The sequence below is a fragment of the Chelonoidis abingdonii genome, chromosome 1, assembly GCF_003597395.2.
Source record: "Chelonoidis abingdonii isolate Lonesome George chromosome 1, CheloAbing_2.0, whole genome shotgun sequence".
Taxonomy (NCBI): Eukaryota; Metazoa; Chordata; order Testudines; family Testudinidae; genus Chelonoidis; species Chelonoidis abingdonii.
This window is the reverse complement of record NC_133769.1, coordinates 87,263,855-87,278,067: the sequence shown is the minus strand read 5'-3', so window position 1 is coordinate 87,278,067 and position 14,213 is coordinate 87,263,855. Positions and strand designations below refer to the sequence as shown.

Here is a 14,213-nt window from a genome sequence, read left to right as displayed (position 1 = left end):
CTACAAGCACAGATTCTCTTTACTGACTGGCAAATTACTATTAGAAATATTGAAATGCCAATAGTGACCTTGGAGGATCCAGCTTATCTCTTGCTCCCATGACTCATGAAGCCGTACACCAGCCACCTGGACAGCACCAAGGAGCAAGTGAACTACAGACTCACCAAGTGCAGAATGACAGCTGAATGTGCCTTTGGTTGTTTGAAATGTCACTCACGCTTTGCTTATTAGTTTGGACCTCAGTGAGAAAAATATCCCAATGGTTCTACCTGCCTGCTGTTTCCCACCTAACATCTGTAAAGCAAAGGGGAAGAAGTTTCTCCTGGGGTGGAGGCTGGTGAATTTGAACAGCCAGCTACAAGGACTATAAGAAGAGCTCAGTGCAGAGCTATGCGGCTCAGGGAGGCTTTGAAACACCATTTTAATAGTGAACTAGCGTGTTGCTGTAGTGTGTTCTGCCTGGCCTCACTTTTGTGGCCTGGAATTAATCTTTTGGTGATTGTTGTGTTTGTCAATGCATCTATTAATATTGTTTGTGAATGCTAGGGGTTCAGAGACAGTGTAGTAACAGAAAATAGGTTGAGGTCAGACCTGCTCAGTACCAGCCAGCATATGTTGTGAAACAGAATTTTATTCAGTAACATGAATCAGCCAATTAAAAAATTTAATTAAGGGAACAGATCTTAAGGAGAAAGAACAGTCATTTCCATTCCAGGTATACATACACAGTGTCTTTCACAGGTCAGTGTATGAAGCTGTCATTTTCTTTAATATGCCCCTGGGTGGAGTGATAGGAGTAGTGCACCAACCCCTAATGCCATAAGACCATAATGGCAATACGGGATCAGACCAAAGGTCCATCTAGCCCAGAATGCTGTCTTCCAACAGTGGCCAATGCCAGGTGTCCCAGAGGGAATGAACAGAACAGGTAATCATCACGTGATCCATGCCCTGTCGCTGATTTCCAGATTCTGGCACACAGAGGCTAGGGACACCATCCCTGCCCATCCTGGCTAATAGCCATTGATGGACCTATCCTCCATGAATTGATCTAGTTCTTTTTTGAACCCTGTTATAATCTTGGCCTTCACAAACATCCTCTGGCAAGGAGTTCCACAGGTTGTGCATTGTGGGGGAAAAATTACTTCCTTTTGGTTGTTTTAAACCTGCTGACTATTAATTTCATGTAGTGGCCCCTAGTTATGAGAAGGAATAAATAACACTTCCTTATTTACTTTCTCCAAATCAGTGATGATTTTATAGACCTCTGTAATATCCCCCTTTGTTTATCTCTTTTCCAAGCTGAAAAGTCACAGTCTTATTACACTCTCCTCCAATGGCAGCCATTCCATACCCTTAATCATTTTTGTTGCCCTATTCTGAACCTTTTCCAATTCCAATATATATTTTTTGAGATGGGGTGACCACATCTGCACACAGTATTCAAGATGTGCGTGTACCATGGATTTATATAGAGGCAATATGATATTTTCTGTCTTATTATCTATTCCTTTCTTAATGATTCCCAACATTCTGTTAGTTTTTTTGACTGCCATTGCCTAGACACCCAGTTTTGTGAGACTAGGCAATGGCAGTCAAAAAAACTAACAGCTCTTCGCAGTCTGCCTGGGATTTAACTATCTTGAGTAGTTTTGTATTATCTGCAAATTTTGCCACCTCACTGTTTACCCCTTTTTCCAGAGCATTTATGAATATGTTCAATAGGACTGGGCCCAGTACAGACCTCTGGGAGACACCACTATTTACCTCTCTCCATTCTGAAAACTGAGCATTTATTCCTACCCTTTGTTTCTTACCTTTTAATCAGTTACCAGACCATGAGAGGATTTTCCCTCTTATCGCATGACAACTTACTTTGCTTAAGAGCCTTTGGTGAAGGACCTCGTCAGAGGCTTTCTGAAAATCTAAGAACATTATGTCCACTGTATCCCCCTCTTGTCCACATACTGGTTGACCCCCTCAAAGAATTCTAGTAGATCGTTGAGGCATGATTTCCCTTTACAGAAAACATGCTGACACTTCCACAACAAATTATGTTCATCTATGTGTCTGACAATTTTGTCCTTTTCTACAGTTTCAACCAGTTTGCCCAGTACTGAAGTCAGGCTCACTGGTCTGTAATTTCCGGGATCATCTCTGGAGCCCTTTTTAAAAATTGGCGTCACATTAGCTATCCTTCATTCATCTGGTACAGAAGCTGATTTAAATGATAGGTTACAGACTATAGTGAGTAGTTCTGCAATTTCACATTTGAGTTCCTTCAGAACTCTTAGATAAATACCATCTATTACTGGTGACTTATTACTGTTTAGTTTATGAATTTGTTCCAAAACCTCCTCTAATGACACCTCTGTCTGGGACAGTTCCTCAGATTTGTCACCTAAAAAGAATGGCTCAGGTTTGGGAATCTCCCTCACATCCTCAGCCATGAAGATCGATGCAAAGAATTCATTTAGTTTCTCCGCAATGGCCTTATCATCCCTGAATGCTCCTTTAGCATCTCGATCATCCAGTGGTCCCACTGGTTGCTTAGCAGAATTCCTGCTTCTGATGTACTTAATTTTTTTTTTGCTATTACTTTGAGTCTTTGGTTAGCTGGTCTTCAAAATTCATTTTTGGCTTTCCTAATTACATTTTTACACTTCATTCGCCAGAGTTTATGCTCCTTTCTCTTTTTCTCACTAGGATTTAACTTTCACTTTTTAAAGGAGGCCTTTTTGTGTCTCCCTGCTTCTTCTACTTTGTTATTTAGCCACAGTGATACTTTTTTTGTTCTCTTACTATGTTTTTTTAATTTGGGGTATACATTTAAGTTGATCCTCTATTTTGGGGGTCTTTAAAAAGTTTCCATGCAGATTGCAAGGATGTCACTTTTGGCACTGTACCTTTTAATTTTTGTTTAACTAACCTCCTCATTTTTGTGTAGTTCCCCTTTCTGAAATTAAATACTACAGTGTTAGGCTGCTGTGGTGTTTTCCCTGCCACAACAATGTTAAATTTTATTATATTATGGTCACTATTACCAAGCGGTCCAGACATATTCACCTCTTGGACCAGATCCTGTGTTCCACTTAGGAATTGCCTCTCCTCTTGTGGGTTCCAGGACTAGCTGATCCAAGAAGCAGTCATTTAAGGTGTGAAGAAACTTTATTTCTTCATCCCGTCCTGAGGTGACACGTACCCAGTCAATATGGGGATAATGGAAAACCCCCATTATTACTGAGTTTTTTATCTTTATAGCCTCTCTAATCTCCCTGATAATTTCAGAGTCACTATCACCATCCTGGTCTCATGGTTGATAATATATCCCTACTGCTATATTCTTATTTTCTGAGCATGAAATTACTATCCATAGAGATTCTATGGTACAGTTTGGTTTATTTAAGATTTTTACTTCATTTGATTCTACACCTTCCTATCACATATAGTGCCACCCCCCACCTCCCAGCATGACCTGTTCTTCCCTTTCGATATATTTTGCACCCTGGTATTACTGTGTCCCATTAATTATCCTCATTCCACCGAGTTTCTGTGATGCCTATCGTAGCAATATCCTCATTTAATAGGAGGAACTCTAGTTTATCCACCTTATTATTTAGACTTCTCACATTTGTATATAAGCACTTTAAAAATTTGTCACTTTTTAGCTGTCTGCCATTACATGATGTAATTTACTGGTACTCTGTTTCATTTGATGGTTTCTCATTAGATCCTATCCATATTTTATCATCTTCCCTCTTTGCCTCCTCACTAGGACAGAGAGATTCTCCATTAATAGATCCTCCCAAAGGTGTAACAGAGTTGAATTAAGCCCTGGGAATCTTCAGCCTGGTATAGTCTCATGATCTTCTGTCCACCTGCCCCAGTTTAGAACTATAAACAATTAACACTTCTTTGCCTGCTTTAATTGCAAAATATTAGCAACCACATACACACAACCATAGACTGTGCAATTACTGATCTATATAAAATATATTATTGCAGTGCAGACAGCCATGAATTTGCAGGTATTGGTATACAGAGAGCAGAAATTAGAGCTTTTAAGAATAGACTAGAAAACAAAATAGATTTTCCCCACCCACTGGTTTGTAATTGAGCACAGCAGATGAAAAACAGCAATGGTATTAAAAACCCACAATAAAAACAAAATAATCTTATTGTAAAATTTAAGTTACCACAAAAGCCATAGTGGGTTTCATATTGAAGAACGTTTTCCTGATTCAGAGTTGCTCTGAGGAAGAGGCCCTCTAGTTTTCTAGAGGCCTTTGTTCTATGGAGGCTTTTTATATTCTATTCTTGGATTTAGCTCTTCTTGAGGCAGCTATTCAAAAGGCTGTGAGTAATTGCAAGGAGAATTGTTTTACATATGCAGAACTCTAGTACTACTCACATTTCTCTCAGAGAATATTACTTTATAATTTAGATCTAGACTAAATCATTCATCCACTTGAGCAGTCTGTTACCACATTTATGAGAAATTGTTCCATTCCTAAGTCAAATTTGATCTTCAAGGGAGGCAATTTAAACACTATTTGAAACCTATGGCAGGTGAGTCTAATTGTTAGTTACTTCAGAAAGGAAAAGAAGCCATGAAAGCCAGACATGCATTGCAGGAGTGCAGAAGGCAGGCATATAATTGAGAAAGGATTACATAAAACTCCCTTATACCTCTCCATTGTATAGTTATAATGCCTTTAAATACACCGTTTTCTCTTGCTCAGTTATCACAGTGGGATAGGATTTGTAGAGTAGAAATTACATGATCCATTAGCCAAAGTGAATCACAAAGCTGTAATGCGATTGAGGTGCTTGTAGGATTTCATCATTAGTGAGTGGACAACATCAAAGCTTTCATCAACTCAGAAGGTAAATATGGCACTGGTCTGCAGACTTGTAAGTCAATAGGGGATATTTATAGCATGCAGCATGCTATGTATGTGTATGCACACTAATACGTATCTCACACTCATACAAATCACATCTATGGAGGAAACATCCTTGTAATCAGTTGCAAGACCATGTGATAAATTAATTTGTCAAGCATATGTGACCATTTCACTAGTTCAGAAAAGATGTGGACAAATTGGAGAAAAATCCAGAGAAGAGCAACAAAAATGATTAAAGGTCTAGAAAACATGACCCATGAGGAAAGACTGAAAAAATTGGGTTTGTTTAGTCTGGAGAAGAGAAGACTGAGAGGGGACATGATAACAGTTTTCAAATATATAAAAGGTTGTTACAAGAAGGAGGGAGAAAAATTGTTCTCCTTAACCTCTGAGGCTAGGACAAGCAGCAATGGGCTTGAACTGCAGCAAGGGCGATTTAGGTTGGACATTAGGAAGAGCTTCGTAACTGTCAGAATTGTTAAGCAATGGAACAAATTACCTAGGGAGTTTTAAAAATCTCCAATGATGGAGATTCCACAGAACATGTTAGACAAAGACCTGTCAGGGATGGTCTAGATAATACTTTTTCCTGCCTTGAGTGCAGAAAACTGAACTAGAAGACCTCTCAATGTCCCTTCCAGTCTATGATTCTAGGATTCTCTGTCCAGTCAATGATCTCCCTTGGGCTTATTGTAACAATCCATTTCGAAGTCCCAGAAAAGTTTCTTCAATAAATAAATAAATAAATATCACACAAGATGTGCACAATTTGTACTTCCTCAAAACCCCCTTTTCCATACATATAAAAAGCTAATGGTTCTAAGGTACATTAGCTCATGCATCTTGCAGTGTTAGAAATTGGAGCATTATACCTGGGGAAAGATTCTCATTGCGGCCTGACACACTGCTAGACTGGAATGTCCAGAGATAACAATTTAGAATTGTGACATTTTAAGAAGGTAGAGAAATGTAATTGTAAGTGAGTTTTACAGTTTCTTCTGAGCCCTGCACGGTTAGGCTCAAGGTGCTCAATCCTGAACCCACTGAGGCCAATTAGGACTTTGTCACCAACTTCAGTAGATACAGGATTAGGTCCATAGTAACTGAGGACCAGATTGTCAAAGGTATTTAGGTGCTAAAAAGATTAAGATAGGTGTCTTTGAATGTCCCATGAGGTGCCTAAGCAGGTAGGTTTCATTAGGCATTCAAATTCTTTTGAAAATATGGCCCTAAAGGATTTAGCTTCTCAGTCAGTGAAATACAAGGTACAGCCCCATTTAAATGCTCAAAACATCTCAAACAGACGAAGGTTTTTTTTAAATGGGTGCCTAAAGTTATGTTCCTAAATCCATATTTAGACAACTAAATAAGTTGTCTTATTGCCAGAAATGCTGAGTATCTAAGCAAGCTTTTATTATAGTCAATAGAGGATTCTAAGAATTGTTTAGTTGCCTAAATATGGATTTAGGAAAATAACTTTAGGCACTCATCTGGAAAAATCTTGGCCACAAAATATATATTTACTTTTTTTTAAAAAATCAACTTTAAAATATGCAGATATTACAGTGTATGTTTGTTCCATAGGGTATACACACACCCCATTTCATAAGGAAACTATATAATAAAATAAGTTAACAGGTCAAAGGTAAAGTCAGTGTGTAATTTTTAAGCCTTTCATGTTCTCATGGTGGGTGGTAGCACTGTTGCACTGAAGAGGTGAACAGTAATAAAGTTAGTAGCCTACATTCAAGGGAGACAAGTGTGTAGACTCGTGATTCCAGGTGTCTTTAGTTGCTTTTACATCAACACAGACTCAAGTGGGAAAGGAAGAGAAGTCAGACAAAAAGGGGAACTGGATGCATTACAAAATGAGAAGATATGCAGGAAGGGCAACGTGAGATTGCGTTACCTAAGAAGGCCAACAATTCCATACAGGGTGTCTTTGTATCCTCTGTCTCTTGTACAATTTATTAAAATGTGGTTTGCATTCATAAAAAACTGCACACTTTTCAAACTTTATGCACTGTAAATTTCCAAACAGCAAAATGCTCTTATGAGGTACGATAGCCTCCAGTTAGCAGCTCATGTGCTAGTTACTGAGATAAAAGGCTTGCCACAGTTATGGGACCACATTCATAATTTCCCTACAACCTACACCAACAGCACCAATGTAAGGGGCCTCTGAAACATCCCTGCAGCACAGTGAGCATTCTGGGGTAGCGTGGAGGGGTGCCAGAGAAAGGAGAGAATGGATCCTGTCCCTTGATGATTCCCTGCTAGCCCAACAGGGGCTATGACAGCAAGGAGCACAACTTAAGGGAGCCTTGTAGGCTGCCTCAGCTTGCGCTAGGGACTGAATCAACCCTCGCAGTTTTGGAATCTGAGGACACAAGGGCCCAGAGCCTCAAAGACAGTTTAGGCTCCTAGCTTAACTGATGATGAAGTGAAGAGCCTAACTGTCCACATGAAGTGCTTTAAGTACCCCTGTGACACTGAGCCAGAAAGTGTTAAGCAACCAGCAGGTTAAAGTGATCCCAGATTAACCTTTAAAAACATACTAGAGAAGTAATGAAATGGTAAATAGGGCCATTTCCTGTGCTGTAGATGGTTATCAAAGCCATTAAGTAGACTAAATTCTTTTAAATGCAAACCTCTATTGTCAGGTAACTAGAAGTTAATACTAATTGTATTTGTCTGTGTTTACCTATATCTTGTTAGATGTTAACAATGTGATCTAACTTGGACCTGGGTCTCCCACATCCTAGAGGAGTGCTTTACCCATCAGGCTATTCTGAGCTCTCTTCTGCTCTCTGGTTTTCCATGGAAAAAATGTCAAAAGGTCTCAGTTTCATCCTAGTGGATTTCAGCTGCTAGAGCATGGAAAACTGTGATGGGCCAACTGTCACATTGTCTGGAGCTGCTACCTCAGGGCAAACTGGCTAAAACAGGGCAGATACTCCACACTGGTGGTGTATTCTATCACTAAGGGTATGTCTACACTACGAAATTAGGTCGAATTTATAGAAGTCTTTTTTTAGGAATCATTTTTATACAGTCGATTGTGTGTGTCCCCACACAAAATGCTCTAAGTGCGCTAACTTGGCGGACTGCGTCCACAGTACCGAGGCTAGCGTCGACTTCTGGAGCGTTGCACTGTGGCTAGCTGTGGGTAGCTAGCCCACAGTTCCCACAGTCTCTGCCACCCATTGAAATTCTGGGTTGAGATCCCAGTGCCTGATGTAGCAAAAACAGTGTTGTGGGTGGTTCTGGGTACATGTCGTCAGGCCTCCCTCTCCCTCCCTCCCTCCCTCCCTCCGTGAAAGCAATGGCAGACAATCATTTTGTGCTTTTTTTCCTGGGTTACCTGTGCAGACGCCATACCACAGCAAGCATGGAGCCCGCTCAGCTCACCGTCATTGTACGTCTCCTGGGTGCTGGCAGATGTGGGACTGCATTGCTATACAGCAGCAGCTTATTGCCTTTTGGCATCAGATGGTGCATTATGCCTGGTAGCCATCGTCGTCATATTCCTGGGTGCTCTTTTAGCCGACCTTGGTGAGGTCGGTCAGGGGTGCCTGGGCAGACATGGGAGTGACTCAGCCAGGTCATTCCCATCTTCTGCCGAGCACCCAGGAGATGATGATGGCTAGCAGTTGTTCTGCACTGTCTGCTGCCAGCCTAAGATGTAAAAGATAGATGGAGTGGATCAAAACAAGAAATTGACCTGATTTGTTTTGTATTCATTTGCTCCTTCCTCCCTCCCTCTATGAAATCAATGGCCTGCTAAACCCAGAGTTTTGAGTTCAATCCTTGAGGGGCCCATTGTGTGTGCCAGTTGTTTGTGTTTCTCCTTGATGCCAAGCCACTCCTTTTGTTGATTTTAATTCCCTGTAAGCCATGTCATCAGTCGCCCTTCCCTCCGTCAGAGCAATGGCAGACAATCATTTTGTGCCTTTTTTTCAGCACAGACACCATAGAACTGGGATCATGGAGCCTGCTCAGATCACCGCAGCAATTATGAGTACTATAAACACCACGCGCATTATCCTGCAGTATATGCAGAACCAGAACCTACAAAAGCAAAACTAGGCAAGGAGACGATGGCAATGCAATGATGAGGACATAGACTTCTCACAAAGTATGGGCCCTGGCAATGTGCACATCATGGTGTTAATGGGGCAGGTTCATGCTGTGGAACGCTGATTCTGGGCCCGGGAAACAAGCACAGACTGGTGGGACTGCTTAGTGTTGCAGGTCTGGAACAATTCCCAGTGGCTGTGAAACTTTCACATGTGTAAGGGCACTTTCATGGGACTTTGTGACTTGCTTTCCCCTGCCCTGAAGCATCAGAATACCAAGATGAGAGCAGCCCTCACAGCTGAGAGTGAGTGGCGATAGCCCTGTGAAAGTTTGCAATGCCAGTCAGTTGGGCATCAATTTGGAGTGGGCAAATCTACTGTAGGGGGCTGCTGTGATCCAAGTAGCCAACGCAATCAAAGAGCTGCTGATATCAAGGGTAGTGACTCTGGGAAATGTGCTGGTCATAGTGGATGGCTTTGCTGCCATGGAATTCCCTAACTGTGGTGGGGCAATAGACGGAACCCATAGCCCTATCTTGGCACTGGGCACCAAGCCAGCGAGTACATTAATGGTGCTGCAAGCCCTGGTGGATCACAAGGGACGTTTCACCAACATCATTGTGGGATGGCTGGGAAAGGTATATGATGCTTGTGTCTTCAGGAACTCTGGTCTGTTTCAAAAGTTGCAGGAAGAGACTTTCTTCCCGGACCAGAAAATGACCATTGGGGATGTTGAAATGCCTATAATTATCTTTGGGGACCCAGCCTACCCCTTAATGCCCTGACTCATGAAGCCATACACAGGCAGCCTGGACAGTAGTCAGGAACTATTCAACTATAGGCTGAGCAAGTGCCAAATGGTGGTAGAATGTGCATTTGGATGTTTAAAAGTACGCTGGTGCAGTTTACTGACTTGCTTAGACCTCAGCGAAACCAGTATTCCCATTGTTATTACTGCTTGCTGTGTGCTCCACAACATCTGTGAGAGTAAAGAGGAGACATTTACGGTGGAGTGGGAGGTTGAGGCAAACCACCTGGTCGCTGATTATGCACAGCCAGACACCAGGGCAGTTAGAGTACAGGAGGGTGCGGTGTGCATCAGAGAAGCTTTGAAAACCAGTTTCATAACTGGCCAGGCTATGGTGTGAAATTTCTGTTCGTATCTCCTTGATGAAAACTGCACCTCCCCCCCTTGGTTCACTCTACTTACCTGCAAGCTAGCCACCCTCCCCTCCCCACTTTGATCACCACTTGCAGAGGCAATAAAGTCATTGTTGCTTCACATTCACGCATTCTTTATAAATTCATCACACAAATAGGGGGATAACTGCCAAGGTAGCCCATGAAAGGTGAGGGAGGAGGGAAGGACAAGGCCACACTGTACTTTAAAACTTATTGAATGCCAGCCTTCTGTTGCTTGGGCAATCCTCTGGGGTGGAGTGGCTGGGTAGCCAGAGACTCCCGCACCGTGTTCTTGGGCTTCTGAGTGAGGAGGCTATGGAACTTGGGGAGGAGGACAGTTGGTTACACAGGGGCTGTAGCGGTGGGCTGTGCTCCTGCTGCCTTTGCTGCAGCTCAACCATATGCTGGAGCATATATGAGTTTGATGCTCCAGCAGCCTGAGCATTGACTCCTGCCTTCTGTCAGCAAGCTGATGCCACCTAACATCTTCAGCCCGCCACTTACTCTCTTTAGTCCGCCACTTCTCCTCACATTCATACTGTGCTTTCCTGCACTTTGACACTGTCTGCTTCCATGCATTGCTCCATGCTGTGCTCTGTCAGTGTGGGATGACAGCATGAGCTCAGAGAACATTTCATCCTAAGTGAGTTTTTTTTCACCTTCTAATCTTCACTAGCCTCTGGAAAGGAGAAACATATGCAGCTGGTGGAGGGAAAAAAAGGGAGAGTGGTAGTTAAAAACATTTTACAGAACAATGGGTACACGCTTTCATGGTAAACCTTGCTGTTAAAATTACATAGCACATGTGCTTTTGTTACAAGGTCACATTTTGCCTCTTACTGAGGGTGGGCCTGCCGTTCTGGTGTGAGAGATCACTCATGCAAGGCTGGGCAACAGATTTCGGCTTGGAGGCAGCCATGGTAAGCCACAGTCTTTTGGCTTCTTTAACCTTCATAACATGTGGGAATGGTTTCAAACAGCAGCACCCTCATTTCCCATACCAAGTGGCTGTCGGGTTGACCATTTAAAATGGGTTGGCAATTTAAAAGAAGGAGCTGGGGTTTGCGGGTTAGCATGCAGCACAAACCCAACTACCCCCACCCCCCACTTCTCTGGGATGATCGCTTCACCCCTCCCCCCACCACATGGCTAACAGTGGGGAACATTTTTGTTCAGCCACAGGCAAACAGCCCAACAGGAACGGGCCCCTCTGAATTCCCCTTAATAAAATCACCCTATTTCACCATAACCATGAATGATATCACTCTCCTAAGGATAACACAGAGAGATAAGGAACGGATGTTGTTTGAATGCAATGATTCCAGACAAGATGCTACTGGCCTGGCATGGTAAAGTCTCCTACCATGGAGGATGGAATAAAGCTGCCCTCCCCAGAAACCTTTTGCAAAGGCTTTGGGAGTACATCCAGGAAAGCTTCATTGAGATGCCCCTGGAGGATTTCCGCTCCATCCCCAGACACGTTAACAGACTTTTCCAGTAGCTATACTGGCCACAAATGCCAGGGCAAATTAATCATTAAACACGCTTGCTTTTAAACCGAGTCTAATATTTACAAAGGTACACTCACCAGCGGTCCCTTCTCCACCATCAGGGTCCGGATGGCAGCCTTCGGTATGTTCAGGAGTTATGGGCTCCAGGTCCAGGGTGAGAAACAGATCCTAACTATTGGGGAAAACTGGTTTCTCTGCTTCCTTGCTGTGAGCTATCTTCCTTGTCCCCAAAACCCACTTCCATGTTGAGTCAAAGCATAGGGCTGGGGTACTGGTGGCTGCACCGCCTAGAATGGCATGCAGCTCATCATAGGAACGGCATGTTTGGGGCTGTGACTCGAACTGGCCATTTGCCTCTCTGTTTTTTTGGTAGGCTTGTCTGAGCTCCTTAGTTTTCACATGGCACTGCCGCGAATCCCCGTTATAGCCTCTGTCCTTCATGCCCTTGGAGATTTTCAAATGTTTTGGCATTTCGTTTACTGGAACGGAGTTCAGCTAGCATGGACTTGTCTCCCCATACAGCGATCAGATCCTCCCGTTTGGTCCATGCTGGAGCTCTTTTGCGATTCTGGGACTCCATGGTCACCTGTGCTGATGAGCTCTGCATGGTCACCTGTGCTGATCAACTCACCACGCTGGCCAAACAGAAAATGAAATTCAAAACTTCAGACCTTTTCCTGTCTACCTGGCCAGTGCATCTGAGTTGAGAATGCTGTCCAGAGCAGTCACAATGGAGCACTCTGGGATAGCTCCCGAAGGCTAATACCGTCAAATTCCATCCACACTACCCCAAATTTGACCCGGCAAGGCCGATTTCAGCACTAATCTTGTTTTTGGAGGTGGAGTAAAGAAATTGAATTAAAGATCCCTGTAAGTCGGAAAAAAAGGCTTCGTCGTGTGGACGGGTCCAGGGTTAAACCGAGATAATGCTGCTAAATTCGACCTAAAATCGTAGTGTAGACCAGGCCTAAGCCAATGACCAATGTGAACTCCTGGATCACTGTACCAGTCCCACCAAGGAGTCAGACAATCCCTTTAGACTCTCCAGTCTATCTTGGCACACAGGGAAGCTGGATTTAGTTTACTTACAAAAAACACACACACATACACAACCCACTACAAAGCAGTCATGTTGTTTCCAGTCCCAAGAAACCAAGCACTTACCCCAAGTCAATTTGTATTAGATCTCACACCAAAGACAATGCCTGTAGCCAAATGAGTTGCAATCTAAATCCTAAGAGTGACAGTTGTATTGATCTATCAATTCAAAGTGTTTTTCAGGGCAGACCTAGCAAAACCTCCTGGGAATCGCTGGCTTCAGTTTGGTCTCTCTGGCTTGGGCACCTAATTCCAGGAGAAGGTTCACAGCAGAATCCTGAGCAGAGGGAGGCACCTATCTCTGGTCCATTAGTCAGACACCTAAGCCCCATTTCTCTGCATTTGATTCCTGGCTAATTTAAGCAGCTCCCTGCTTAGGCTTCTCAGAAGTTAGCAAGATTTCCTTAGTCATTGTATAATGATCCTGGCCATCTAACTCAGGGCAGAGGATTCCACGAGGTGGAGAGCCATCTAGACGCTAGGTGTTGTAATGCTGAGCAAAGCAACGCAACGCCTAAGTATGTTTATCTGGGCATAAGAATTTTCTTTTTCCACTCCAAGTCAGAAAGCCATACCTTGATTCAATACTCTCAGGATCCAAGCAAACATAGCGTTGGTAACCAGGCCACTCATCCCAGATTAAACCAGACTGTCCTGCTTTTCTATGGTCCATCCCCTTTCTGCTACTCAGACAAAACCAGAGGTGCCTTTTGCCTGCTATTGGATGGGGGAATGTCATTTTAAGAGCATGTCACTCCACCCCATGTGGTGTGACCTCACACACACTATGTCCAAGGACACAACAGCAGGGATGGAGGGGGTGTACTCTTAAAAATGGCCCCCCTGTGTGGTGTGACCTCACATGCACAGTGTCTCCGAAGTCACGCTGGTGGGGGGTGAGGTCCTGACAGCAGGAAAAGGCCCACACCATTCGTGGAAGTACCAGAACATCTAGTATTCTGGGAATGTGAGAGTTGCAGGGGTGAAAGTAGGCTGGTACAGGCCAGTACAGCATCCTGGTAAGAAGCGGGTACCAGCCCATACGCAGCTGATGTTAAAGCGCTCCATCAAGGAGAGAACGGGGCAAAAGAGGCAGCTGCCCCAGGGCTAGTGATTTAAAAAGGCCCAGGGCTCCCGGCCGCCACTGCCGCTACCATGGCAGTGGCTGGAGTCCCAGGCCATTTTAAATCGCCACTGGAGCCCCAGACTGACTCCCAGCCCTACCCTTTCTGCCTGAGACCTCACCTCTTCCGGGGGCCCAGATCCAGGCCCCCATACCAGTAAGTGTTTAATATTACTTTCACCCCTGGAGAGTGGCCACCATAAGTGTTGCGCTGGCCTGAGTGCTTAGCCAATATTTGGGATTTTGCCACACACTTTCTGTTAGGAAGACAAATTGATTATACAAGTCAGGTATTTCTTTGGTACGGTCCTCT

General features: G+C 43.6%; 1 pseudogene; it reads right to left on the bottom strand.

Moving 5' to 3' along the window:
• Positions 1-10,271: 10,271 nt before the first annotated feature.
• On the bottom strand, positions 10,272-12,292 carry LOC142046897 (uncharacterized; annotated as a pseudogene).
• Positions 12,293-14,213: the final 1,921 nt, after the last annotated feature.